At 43.2% G+C, this 13996-nt stretch overlaps 1 long non-coding RNA gene across 1 annotated transcript in view; it reads left to right on the top strand.

The window, feature by feature from the left end:
* The window catches only part of LOC308254354, a 52222-nt gene extending 39481 nt beyond the window's left edge, over positions 1–12741 (top strand). The window contains exon 3 of the long non-coding RNA XR_013961217.1: positions 10680–12741. This is a non-coding gene — a long non-coding RNA (uncharacterized lncRNA). The remainder of the gene's footprint in view (positions 1–10679) is intronic.
* The last annotated feature ends 1255 nt before the right edge of the window (positions 12742–13996 follow it).

Genomic DNA, 13996 nt, shown 5'->3' with positions numbered 1-13996 from the left:
GTTTGGGTTATTTCTTCCCAAAAATGAGTCACACTCTACATTTTATTTTCCACAGTTAGCAATATATGGCTCAGTTGGTTGGAGCATTGTACAGTACACTGAAAGGTTTTGGGTTTGATTCCCAGTCAGGGCACATACCCAGGTTATCAGTTTGATCCCCGGTCCTGGTGTACAGAAGGCAACCGATTTCTCTCTCTCTCTCTCTCTCTCTCTCTCTCTCTCTCTCTCTCTCTCTCTCTCTCTCATTAAAAAAATACACTAAAATATTACATGATGGTAATATTTTCAGATCCATAAATGGAGATTAAACTGCTCTCTTTGATAGCTTGAAGAATTACTGTCTTGATGGGTATTCAGTATTAATTATCATGAGTGCTTTAATGAACACCTTTGTATGTATACTCTTATATTTATAGGATAGATTCCCAGAAATGAGATTTCACACTAAAATGCATGTATATATTTTATTTTATTTATTTTTATTTTTTTAAATATATTTTATTGATATTTTACAGAGAGGAAGGGAGAGGGATAGAGAGCTAGAAACATCGATGAGAGAGAAACATCGATCAGCTGCCTCCTGCACACCTCCCACTGGGGATGTGCCCGCAACCAAGGTACATGCCCTTGACCGAAATCGAACCCGGGACCCTTCAGTCCGCAGGCCGACGCTCTATCCACTGAGCCAAACCGGTTTCGGCTATTTTATTTTATTTATTTATTTTTACTAATAAATCTTTATGATCAGATTATTACAGTTTTCCTCTTTTTTCCCCCCATAGCTCCCCTCCACCCAGTTCCCACCCCACCCTCTGCCCTTACCCGCCCCCTCCACTGTCCTCATCCATAGGTGTACGATTTTTGTCCAGTCTCTTCCTACACCCCCACACCCCTTTCCCCCCCGAGAATTGTTAGTCCACTCCCTTTCTATGCCTCTGATCCTATTATATTCATCAGTGTATTCTGTTCATCAGACTTTTTATTCAGTTGATTTTTAGATTCACTTGTTAATAGATATGTATTTATTGTCACTTTGTTGTTCATAGTTTTTGTCTTTAACTTTTTCTTCTTCTTCCTCTTCTTAAAGAATACCCTTCAGCATTTCATATAATACTGGCTTGGCGGTGATGAATTCCTTTAGCTTTTTCTTATCTGTGAAGCTCTTTAACTGACCTTCAATTCTAAATGATAGCTTTGCTGGGTAGAGTAATCTTGGTTGTAGGTTCTTTTTTTAAATTAAAATCTTTATTGTTCAGATTATCACAGTTGTTCCTCTTTTTTCCCCCCATAGCTCCCTTCCACCCGGTTCCCACCCCACACCATGCCCTTACCCGCCCCCCCCCCCCCCAACATGGTCCTCATCCATAGGTGTTTGATTTTTGTCCAGTCTCTTCCTGCATCCCCCATACCCCTTTCTCCTCGAGGATTGTCAGTTCACTCCCTTTCTATACCCCTGATTCTATTATATTCACCAGATTATTCTGTTCATCAGATTTTTTATTCACTTGATTTTTAGATTCACTTGTTGATAGATATGTATTTGTTGTTCATAAATTTTATCTTTACCTTTTTCTTCTTCTTCCTCTTCTTAAAGAATACCTTTCAGCATTTCATATAATACTGGCTTGGCTGTGATGAACTCCTTTAGCTTTTTCTTATCTGTGAAGCTCTTTATCTGACCTTCCATTCTGAATGATAGCTTTGCTGGGTAGAATAATCTTGGTTGTAGGTTCTTGCTATTCATCACTTTGAATATTTCTTGCCACTCCCATCTGGCCTGTATAGTTTCTGTTGAGAAATCAGCTGATAGTCATATGGGTACTCCCTTGTAGGTAACTAACTGTTTTTCTCTTGCTGCTTTTAATATTCTCTCTTTGTCTTTTGCTCTTGGCATTTTAATTATGATGTATCTTGGTGTGGTCCTCTTTGGATTCCTTTTGTTTGGGGTTCTGTGCACTTCCTGGACTTGTAAGTCTATTTCTTTCACCAGGTAGGGGAAGTTTTCGGTCATTATTTCTTCAAATATGCTTTCAATATCTTGCTCTCTCTCTTCTTCTGGCACCCCCATAATTCAGATGTTGGTATGCTTGAAGTTGTCCCAGAGGCTCCTTATACTATCTTCTTTTTTTTGGATTCGTTTTTTTTTTTTTTTTTTGCTTTTCTGGTTGGGTGTTTTTTGCTTTTTTGTATGTCAAATCTTTGACTTGATTCTTGGGATCCTCTAGTCTCCTGTTGGATCTCTGTATATTAGTCTTTATTTCAGTCAGTGTATGTTTAATATCTAGTTGGTCCTTTTTCATATCCTCGAGGGTCTCATTAAATTTATCAGTGGTTTCTAGAAGATTCTTGAGTAACCCTATAACTGTGGTTTTGAACTCTATATCCAGTAGTTTGCTTTCCTCCATTTCTTTTATTTGTGACCTGTTTCTTTGTCTCTGCATTTTGGTTGATTCCCTGAGTTGGAAGGGTAGCTTTGTGTGCTAGGTGTCCTATAGGGCCCAGTGGCTCAGCCTCCCTAATTACCTGAGATGGATACTCTTGGTGCACCCCTTTGTGGGCTGTGTGCAGAGTCTTGTTGTAGTTAAATCTTGATTGTTGTTGGCATCACTGGGAGGAATTGACCTCTAGGCCAATTGGCTGTGAGGATCAGTTGTGTCTGTGATGGGAGAACTTCTGTGCTGTAAATACCCTTATGGGGCAAGACTTGCTTCAGTGGAGCTTTGGTGCTCACTGAGTCTGCCCCTTGAGTGTGTCTCTTATGGATATGAAGAGTTGTAGTCTGTATGGTCTCTGTCTGACCACTGGGTACACTGGCTCTTGGATCTCCAAGGAGAGAGGCCACCCAGCAGGAGCTACAGAGAGATCTGCAGATTCATTCTCTTTTTTTGGGGTTTGGAGGTGCCCAGATGAGGCTCAGCTGTGAAGCAATGCAAGCTGCTGTTTAGCTTTGGGTCTTCTTTTGGAAGCTCTGGGGCTTTGTGACCCAGTTGCAGTATGTTAGGTTTCAGATTGCAAAGGGCCAGGCCATTCATATGCAAAAGCCTCTGCGCACAGCTTGGGTGGGGTTGTAAATTAGGTGGGGCGGGGTCTCAGGGAATCCCCAGGGTGGAGCAAACAGCAATGGCTGACCATCAGCCCTGCCTGGAAGAGTTCCTGTATCTCTGTGTCCCGTGGCACCATGCAGGAACAATGATCGCTGCAAGCACCTCTGAGAGAAAGCCGCCCTCGAATTCCGACTGATGCCAGACAGTCCAGTTTCTCCCCGTATGAGTCTAGGTCCCCAGAGTCTCGCCTGGAACTAGAGTTCAGAGCAATTGGGATCTTGTATCTCCCTCCTGATTGAAAAAGACAACAGCGTACTCAGTTGCCAGCCCTTTCAGCATGCGCACCTCCGTACCTCTGCACTTCAGTTCTGCACCTCCGCACCTTCTCTGAGTCAAAGTGTGCTTTTCTCTTTCCTTCTAGTTGTATAATTTCCACTCAGTCAGCCTTCTTGTGGTTCTGGATGATACCTGTTTTGTCATTTAGTTGTAGTTTTGAAGTGGTTGTGCGAGGCAGCAAGTTCAGGTGTTTACCTATGCCGCCATCTTGGTTTCTCTCCCGCATGTATATATTTTATATTAGATGTTGTATATCCTTTTTAAACCACTATTTTGAGGTATGCTGGACATGCAAAGTCTGCACATATTTGATGTATAAAATTCAATGAATTTGCCAATAAGTGTACACTAATGTTGTCAAATTGCTTCCCAAAAGGCTGCAGCATGGTACAGAGGGCTCTTTTCTCTGCATCTCCACTATCATAAAAAGTTATAATTTTAAAAAATTTTCCAATAGGATGGGTGTAATTTTCAAGAACAGTGAAGGATCTAAGATTTTATTCAACTTAAAAACCAATAAGGTTGACTACTTGCTATTTGAGGAATGGTAGCAGAAGACACAAAACTTCTAGTTCAGTAACAAAGGGCATATTATTAGCCAAAACAAAAGCAATAGCCACAGTTCATATTCACATCAGTTCCTTATGCCCTCCTAAGTACCATGAGTGTGATTCAGGTGGGTCTAGGTGAGTGACAGCACACACAGTGGGCTGCATTATAGGAGAGGACCATGAGTTTGGGGAACTCACCATTCTTGTGGTAAGCAGTTCCATGTCCATTCTCTGTCTACAGAAACATGACCTCATCACTCAAGGTTGCTCACTGCGGAAACAACCTTGATAAATTTCTGAAGTAATGAGATGTCAGGGCTTTGCATTTCTGACATACCCAGTAGAAAGACATAGGGGCACTCAGGGTCCATGGCAGATTGCCAATCCCAATAGAATGAAGTGTTTTATCTGCTTAACCCCTTCTAAAAGCTTCATAATGAATATAAAATAAAACATAAGTTCCTCACCAAGGTGTGGTTGCCACAGTTAAACCTACTCTTAGTTTAATGAAGAGGAAATACTTAGAAAAAAGTAAATACATAAATGTGGCCAGAAGAAAGTTCTGTACACATTAAGATGGTGAACCCATGAGTTTTGATAGAGCATGCCCTATAACTTTCTGTGATCCAGTACTATAGCAGCAAGGCTATTATCCCAGGCTCTTTGCCCTGTGTGTAGGGGGGTCTTCACTCTGCATGAATACAATGACTACTGAACATCTAACACGCCTCCACCAGAAAAAGGACTCAACATGGAACTACAGCTACTTCATTCCACCAGACCTCTGTGCCTGATCTTCGCTATGTCCCTTAAACCTTATACTTGCAGACTTAGCAAGAAACTGACCCTTCAGTGAATTCCAAGTCCACATTCTTGCTGACTTCTAATCTAGACATCTTTATGCAATATTTCACTTCTTAGTTATATTCAGGCTAATAAATGACACAGGAATGATGGAGTTAGAATACCAACAGTTTGCAACCCCTAATGAAATAATACATCTAAGAAATGGTTCTGTGGCTAAATGCACAAAAAGAGACATTGCCAGTGATTATGTGCCTTTGGTAGAAATATTTTGCACCAACTATGAAGGTACCTTGAAACATAAAACTATTAGTGTTTCTCATAGAATCTATAGATATAACTACCAACATATAGGAAGTATAGGGGATAAAGAAACATGTTAAACCATCAGAAAATAACCAGCAATATACATTTGGGGAGACAAACAATCTTGTTTCATCAGCATAAAAATGGGAAGAAATGAAAAGAGAGAGGAAAATGAGACATACAGATGAACTATAAGTGACTTTGGAAACAATTGCAACATATGAGCCATAAATAACATTGATTTTGTATTTTGGAATTGTCTGGGGATTGTTGCTTCTCACTACAAATATTTTGTGTCAGTAGAATATTTGAATATAGTGTTGTGTTAAAAATAACACAAAACTGTCTACAACTGTAAATAATAAATGAATTTCAGGCAAAATGCATATAGGAAGGTCACATTGATGTTATAGTGAAAAGGGGCTAGAATGCAGCAAGAAGTGTGAGAGATCAAGGCCAGAATTCATAGTCCAAGAGTGGAGATAGAACTGCAGCTCCAGGACATCTCTGATTTCTCTTTCCATCTTGGACAGGCAAGGTTAAATTGCAAATGAGAATGGAGCCCACCTAGGCTGCAGAGGGGCAAAGACTACTTGATTTGGCGGAAGAAGTCTCTGCTTATAGTTCCAAGCTCTATTTATAATTATTTTCATTAGCTCATTTTTACTGAATTTATTGGAGTTACATTGGTCAATATATAAAAGCCAAGCGACCAGTATGACAGAACAACTGGAATGATGGGTTGCTATGATGCACACTGCAGTGGCCAACTGGCAGATCATGGCCTCGGTCAGCCGCCCCCTACCTCCCCTAGGCTGGCCCTGCCCCTGATCGCCCCCCCCTCCAATCGGGGGCGGGGCCAGCTGGCCAACTGCCCACAGCCCTTCCCCTCAGCCAGCCCCAGCCCCGATTGGCCCCCCCATCATCCCCCATTGGGGTTGGCTGGCTGGACCCCACCCATGCACGAATTTGTGCACCGGGCCTCTAGTAAAATTATATAGGTTTCAAGTGTACAGTTCTGTAATACATCATCTGCACATTGCACTGTGCATTCACCATCCAAAGTTTAGTCTCCTTCTGTCATCATTTATCCCCAGTTTACTCTCTTCCACCAGCTCACCTGCCCCCTCACTACCCCCCCCCCCCCCCCGCCGCATTCCCTCTGGTAATCACCATACAGTTGTCTGTGTCCATGAGCTTTTTATCTTACATCCTTCACTGATTTATTAGCTCTTGTCTAATATCTTTCCCTCATTATTTTCTCAACCTAACTCATTACTTGTCTACTGGTGCTGGTCTCTGTCCTGATGACCCAAATTTAGAAGCTATCCCTCCCAGAATGTGTTGCTTATGTAGTCACACAACATGTTTTCTACATGTTGGCATAATGGAGTGAAGGATTATTTCAACACCTAATGCAGACAGGACAATGACACTTACTGTAAGGCACTTATATTGTTAAATGTTTTATGACTATTCCTGACAACAGGATTTCCCTCTGCTGTCTTTATTCCCGGTACTTCCCCTATACCAAACACACACACATACACACACACACACACACACACACACACACACACACCCACACACACACACACTCCATGTTGCTCAGGTCTCTCACTCTTTTTTTTTTATTTCTAATCACTCTCACAATGCTCTCCTTCTCCCCATTTCTATTTCAAATATAATGGGAAAGCAAAAATTCCATTTTATTTTACAGAAGAATTCAAATAATTTGATCATTTATTGTTTGATCAGCATAATGTAAAGGTAGAGACTTTGGGAGACCATTAACAGGTTCAATTTTTTACCATTATCTCTTTCCCAGGAGTTGTAAATAGAAGGAAGTAGAAAGTGATTCTCCCAATTATATGATATGAGTGCCACCAATACTCTCAAAGAAAAAGTGGCTAAGTTCACTTTTTTGTTGGCTGGTGGAGGAGAGTGGGTGGGTGGGAGGTAATCAACCAAAGACCTTGCATAACCTGTGGACACAGACAATAGGGTGGTGAAGGCCTGGGGAGGGGGCAGGGTAGGCTGGAGGGGGTCACTGGGGCAAAAAAAGGAACATATGTAATACTTTCAACAATGAAGATTTTAAAAAATAGCTTCAATTTAATCCTTGAAAAAATGTAGTGAGGTAGCTATTGCTGTACCATCCTATCTAATAAAAGAGTAATATGCAAATTGACCATCACTCCAACACAAAAGATGGCTGCCCCCAGGTGGTCAAAGATGGCTGCCCCCATGTGGACACAAGATGGCCACCACAAGATGGCCAGCAGGGGAGGGTAGTTGGGAGGGACCAGACCTGCAAGGGAGGGCAGTTAGGGGCGATCAAGCCTGCAGGGGAGGGCAGTTAGGGGTGACCAGGCCTGCAAGGAAGGACAGTTGGGGGTGACTGGGCCTGCAAGGAAGGGCAGTTGAGGGGGACCCAGGCCTGCAGGGGAGAGCAGTTGGGGGGACCAGGCCTGCAGGGGAGGGCAGTTGCGGGGAGACAAGGCCTGCAGGGGAGGGCAGTTAGGGGTGACCAGGCCTGCAGGGGAGGGCAGTTAGGGGCAGTCAGGTTGGCAGGGGAGTAGTTAGGCATCAATCAGGCTGGCAGGGGAGTGGTTAGGGGGTGATCAGGCTGGCAGGCAGAAGTGGTTAGGGGCAATCAAGAAGGCAGGCAGGTGAGCACTTGAGAGTCAGCAGTCCTGGATCGGGCCTAAACGGGCAGTCGGACATCCCTCAAGGGGTCCCAGATTGGAGAAGGTGCAGGCTGGGCTGAGGGCCATCCCCCTCCTGTGCATGAATTTAGTGCACTGGGCCTCTAGTTTTTAATAAATGAAGACATTTAAGTTCAAAGAGATGAACTGATGTCCGCAAAGGTGCTCAAAATGCTGGTGGATGACCCCAGAAAGTGTCATGAGCACCCACTGACTCATATCATAACCACCCATTCTCTATTCAACATTATGGGTGTTGGCTTTGGCTTTAGTTTTCTACTGAATCTTCTCCTAAATCTTCTTTATGGCCTCTTGATATTTAAATCCCAATTTTTTTCTCAGTGGTCATGGTTGTCAAAACCTGTGATACCTTGGTTTTTTGTCTTATAGCTACATTGTTGGCAGAGGTTCCTGTTGCAGTTCATTGACCTCTTCCCAGTCTTCTGTTTCATTTGGAGCCCCTGGGGTTCAGGGAGCAGAGGAAGTGCATGTCCACAAACACATATCTCCTTAAGCCTCACCAAATCCTGACCTGTTTTATTTCCTATCCTCGACTAACCAATCCTAGAAGAGTAATATGAGTATATGCAGTATATATCTCTGTAACACCCAACCTACAATCATGAAATAAATTGCTCTGATGCTGTTATATTCCACAAGGCCTGCACTTTTATTCTTTTACTTATGTTTTTAAAATAAGTACCATTGATTTTTTTTTACTACTTCATCATTTAATGTGTTGCATTGTTGTGGGTCAGTCTAATTTATTATTTGACTTATTTTTGTTTTGTTTTGTTTTATGCAGAGGAGGGTGAAAAGGGGATGGTAAGAGATCGACCAAAGGACTTGTATACATGCATATAAGCATAACTAATGGACACAGATAGTAGGGGGGTGAGGGCCTGTGCTGGGCAGAGGGTGTGTGCTGGGAGAGATCAATGGGAGAAAAAGGAGACATATATAATACATTCAACAATAAAGAATTAAAGAAAAATAAAAGATAAAGAAGCTTGTAAACTGAAGCTTAGTAAATATCCAATATATACGAAAATAAATTGTACTTAGGAACCCCCCCACCCCAAATTTTTTGTTTTTGTTTTATAAAGTACTTAAATTTTTGGTTTTTCCTTTGTGGTAAAATAAACATAACATAAAATTTACCATTTTAACCGTTTTTTAGTTTATAGGTAAGTGGCATTAAGTATATTGACATTGGTGGACCCATCCATCTAAGAGCTTTTTTCATCTTCCATAACTGAAGCTCTGTACCTATTAAACAAAAACTTCCCATTTTCTCCTCTCACCAGACCCCACCAACCACTATTGTACTTTCTTTTTTTTAAATATATTTTATTGATTTTTTACAGAGAGGAAGGGAGAGGGAGAGAGAGTTAGAAACATCGATGAGAGAGAAACATCGATCAGCTGCCTCCTGCACACCCCCTACTGGGGATGTGCCCGCAACCAAGGTACATGCCCTTGATTGGAATCGAACCTGGGACTCTTGAGTCCACAGGCTGAAGCTCTATCCACTGAGCCAAACCAGTCAGGGCCACTATTGTACTTTCTATCTCCATAAGCTTGACAACTCTAGGTACCTCATATAAATGGAAACATGCAGTGTCCTCTGTGACTGGCTGATTTTTTTAAACTAAATGTCCTCAAGTTAATCCATGTTATGCCATGTGTCTGAATTTGTTCATTTTTTAAGGCTGAATAATATTCTGTTGTATGTATATGTTACATTTTGTTTATCTGTCCAGCCATTGATGGACACTGGATTGCTTTCACCTTTTGGCTATCTATACTAATAAAAGGGTAATATGCTAATTAGACTGGGAGACCTTCCAGGAGACCTTCTGGACGTTTTTCTGGATAAAGCCATGGTGGCGGGGCCGAGATAGAGGCAGTTAGAGGCCAAGAGGGGAGGACAGTTGTGGGTGATCAGGCCAGGATGGGACAGCAGTTGTGGGTGATCAGGCTGGTGGGGGGCGGGGCCATTGGGGGTAAGCAGACCAGCAGGGGGGCCAGTTGGGGGTGAGCAGGCCATCAGTGGGGGTCAGTTGGAGGTGATCAGGATAGCGGGGGGGCAGTTTGGAGTGAGCAGGCCAGCAGGGGGGCAGTTGGGGGTGAGCAGGCCTGCAGGGGAGGCAGTTGGGGGTGAGCACACTGGCACGGGGGGCAGTTGGGGTGATCAGGCTGATGGGGGGGCAATTGGGGGTGAGCAGGCTGGCAGGCAGAGTGGTTAGGGGCAATCAGGCAGACAGGCAGGCAGGTGAGCGGTTAGGAGCTAGCAGTCCCAGATTGGGCGAGGTGTGTCCGACTGCCGGTTTAGGCCTGATCCCTGTAAATTGGCAGTAGGACATCCTTCGAGGGGTCCCAGATTGGAGAGGGTGCAGGCCGGGCTGAGGAACACTCCCCCTGCCCGTGCATGAATTTCGTGCACCAGGCCACTAGTCTCTATTATAAAAATCCCTTGGTCGTGACACCATCACACTATAATGACCAAAGACTGGTCACCAGGTGGCTGCATGTGCGGCAAGGTGTGCGTGGGTGGGCAGGGACTTGAAACCACGTCCCCATGGGTGAGCCAAGTCTGGGTCTTGTGCAATTTCATGCGCTGGGCCTCTAGTTGTAAATAATGCTGCTGTGAATATATGTGTATAAATAACAAATGAGTCCCTGCTTTGAATCCTTATGGCTACATACCAGAAGTAGGATTACTGGATCATATGCTAATTCAATTTTTAATTTTTTGAGGATCCACCACACTGGTTTTCACTGTGGCTGCACCATTTTATGTTTCCTGCATCAGTGCCAGGGATTTCTGTTTCTCCACATCCTTGTTAGCACTTATTTTCTATTTTGTTGATAAGTAGAGTTACTTATTTATTTTTTTTAGAAGATAAAGGATCTGTGTTTATTTCCAGGCCTCTGAGCAGGGTGGTCACTGGGAGCGTAACTTCTTCTAGGACACTGTGTCAGAGCAGAACAAAGAACCAGCCAAGAAGAAAAGGAGAAAAGAAATGCTTGAGTTAATGTGCACTTAGGGGCTTCTGCTTTCTGTTTACCTGACAAGCAACACTACCCGCTTGTCCAACAGCCTGCACTGACGTTGGCCTCTTCGTTCTGAACCCATTGAAATCAGCTGCACCTTCTGTGACAGGTGGTCCTTCCTGGCAGGGCCTGCTACTGGGAAAGTGCAGCCTGAGTGTGGGTGCCTGCGCACCCAATGAGCTCCATGGGAGCAGTGCCCACCTCAGCAGGCTACGGGCCAGCTGGCCTGCCAACCAGGTGCATGTTCACCGACAAGCTGGGTCTCCACAACCTGCTCCAGTCAGTCACCTTTTTCAGTGTTGTCGACACTGACCAGTGTCTCAGGAAGGAAGTGACCATGGATTGTAAAACCCCCTCCAACCCGACTGGGATGGAAAGGATATATGGGATTCTCCAGGGTGAAGCGCTGGATATCTACCAGGTCCTGGAACTCACCAAAGGCTCCCTGGAAAGTAGAGTTAGTTTTTTATATTGTGTAATGTAAGGGCCCATCTTTATTCTTTTGCATGTGGATATCCAATTTCCTCGTCATCATCATTGTGGAAAAAACTGTCTTTTACCCATTGAATGGTCCTGGAACCCTTGTTAAAAAAAACCAAAGGATGAGGGCTGGGAACATCTATAATAGTGTTAACAAGAAAAATACAGTTAAAAAAATGAATAAGCATTCTTTTGGGTTTGAATCTTCAAAAAAATCAATTGACTATATACATGAGGATTTATTTCTGAGCTCCCTATTCTATTCCATTGGTCTATGTCTATCCTCATGCCAGTAACACACTCTTTTAATCACTATAGTTTTATAGGAAATTTTGAAATGGGAAAATGTGAGTCCTCTACCTTTGTTTTTGAAGATGTTTTGCCTATTCCATGTGAATTTAAGGATGGGTTTTTTATTTCCACAAAAAAAGTCATTGGGATTTTGATTGAATTGCATTGAATCTGTACATTGCTTTCAGTAGTAGTCATCTTTAAAATAGTAAGCCTTCCAATTCACGAAGGGATCTTTCCATTTATTTGGGTCTTCTTTAATTTTGTTCATTGATGTTTTATAGTTTTAATTATATAAGCCTTTTGTTCTTTGGTTAAATTTATCCCTACAAACTATTATTTTAAATATTTCTGATGCTATTCTAAATGGAGTTGTTAATTTCCTTTGTATAATATTCCTTGCTAATGTACAAAAATACAACTGACTTTTGTGTGTTGATTTTGTATCTTGCCATTTTGCAGCCTGGTGTGAAAAGTAAGAGGAATGAATACACCCCCATCTTTTATTGCTGGAAATACACTATATTTGTATTTGAGCCCAAATGGTGTGACTCTAGGGCCCATGCTTTTCATGTCTATGGGATAGTATCTCCCCAAATTAATTCTTCCCATCCAGAAGAAGGTTTCTCCACTCATTAACTTATTTTTTAATATCTTTCAAAAGAATGTTATATGTTTTTCTATAGATGACTTGTTTCTGTCTTATTAAATTTACTTATTTCATAATGTGTTACTAACAACATGGAGTCATTTTTTAATTTCAATTTTTAACTGATTATTGCTAACTAAAAGCAAAATTATGCTTTAAAATGTTTATTTAGTATCTTAGTACTTAGTTTTAAGTATTTATTTTGTATCCTATCTCTTATTAGTTCTGCTATCTTTGTCTCTTGATCTTTCTAGTAATATTATTATATTCTCAAATGATGATTATTTTGTTGTTTCCATAAACTTAACTACATGGGACCCTTGAACAACATGGGTTTGAAATGCATGGAGGTTCACGTATGCGTGAATTTCTTTACAATAAATAAATTCAGTGCTGAAATGTATTTCCTCTTCCTTATATTTTTCTTATTATTTCTTTCTCTTATTACATTATTATAACAATACTAGAGGCCTGGTGCATGAAATTCGTGCATGGGGTGGGGGGTGTCCCTCAGCCCAGCCTGCACACTCTCCAATCTGGGACCCCTCGAGGGATGTCTGACTGCCCGTTTAAGCCCGATCCCACCAGGATTGGGCCTAAACGGGCAGTCAGACATTCCTCTCACAATCCAGGACTGCTGGCTCCCAACCGCTCTCCTGCCTGCCTGCCTGATTGCCCCAACTGCTTCTGCCTGCCAGCCTGATCACCCCCTAACCACTCCCCTGCCAGCCTGATCGATGCCTAACTGCTCCCCTGTTGGCCTGGTCACCCCCAACTGCCTTCCCCTGCAGGCCTGGTTCCTCCCAACTTCCCTCTCCTACAGGTCTGGGTCACCTCCCAACTGTCTTCCCCTGCAGGCCTGATCACCTACAACTGCCCTCCCTTGCAGGCCTGGTCCCTCCCAACTACCCTCCCCTGCTGGCCATCTTGTGGCAGCCATCTGTGTCCACATGGGGGCAGCCATCTTTGACCACCTGGGGGCAGCCATCTTGTGTATTGGAATGATGGTCAATTTGCATATTACTCTTTTATTAGATAGGATAGTATATAATACATATACAAATGTGTGTTAATTGTTTATGTTATGGACTTCTGGTCAACAGTAGGCTCTTGGTAGTTAAATTTTGGGGGAGACAACTGTGGTGGGGTTGGTGTCCCTAACCCCTGTTGCTCTAGGTCAGCCGTGGGCAAACTACGGCCCGCGGGCCGGATCTGGCCCGTTCGGCTGTTCTATCCGGCCCGCGGAGCCAAAAGAGCGGAGGGTTCTCTTGCTCTCCCCTCCGCTCCTTCACCAGCAGCAGTGTTAACATGGCAATGTCAGGAAACGCGGCCGCAGCTCCTTCTTCTGAGTGGGCGGATTTATATGCGCCCATTCAGTAGAAGGAACAACCTCTCAATCTTCCAGAGGCTCCTTGTAATGCCCGCGGATGCATCCCCCGACATCACCCTGGGAATGTGTAGACACGTTATCGTGGTGATGTAGGGAGACACGCCCCTGGAGAGCACAGTATCAGAGCCTTTCTGAGGTAAGATTAAGAGCTCTACTCAAACACAATTTTTTCCTGTTCCCACATTCTGTACATCACAATGACTTGTTAATAAAACAACAAAGACTTTCAGCTGTTAGGGCTTGTATCCACTGCAGTTTTTTTTCCCACTGCGGACGCGCGCAGCAGGGAAAAAGACACACACAGGACATGTCACACTAGCCATGCTGCAGCTGCATTTTTTTGCTGATACAGATGCGGTATCAGTAACGCTACCGTGGCC

This window comes from Plecotus auritus (assembly GCF_963455305.1).
Source record: "Plecotus auritus genome assembly, chromosome: 7".
NCBI classification, from domain to species: domain Eukaryota; kingdom Metazoa; phylum Chordata; class Mammalia; order Chiroptera; family Vespertilionidae; genus Plecotus; species Plecotus auritus.
Note: the sequence above shows the minus strand (reverse complement) of the source record. Positions and strands in the feature narration are given on the sequence as shown.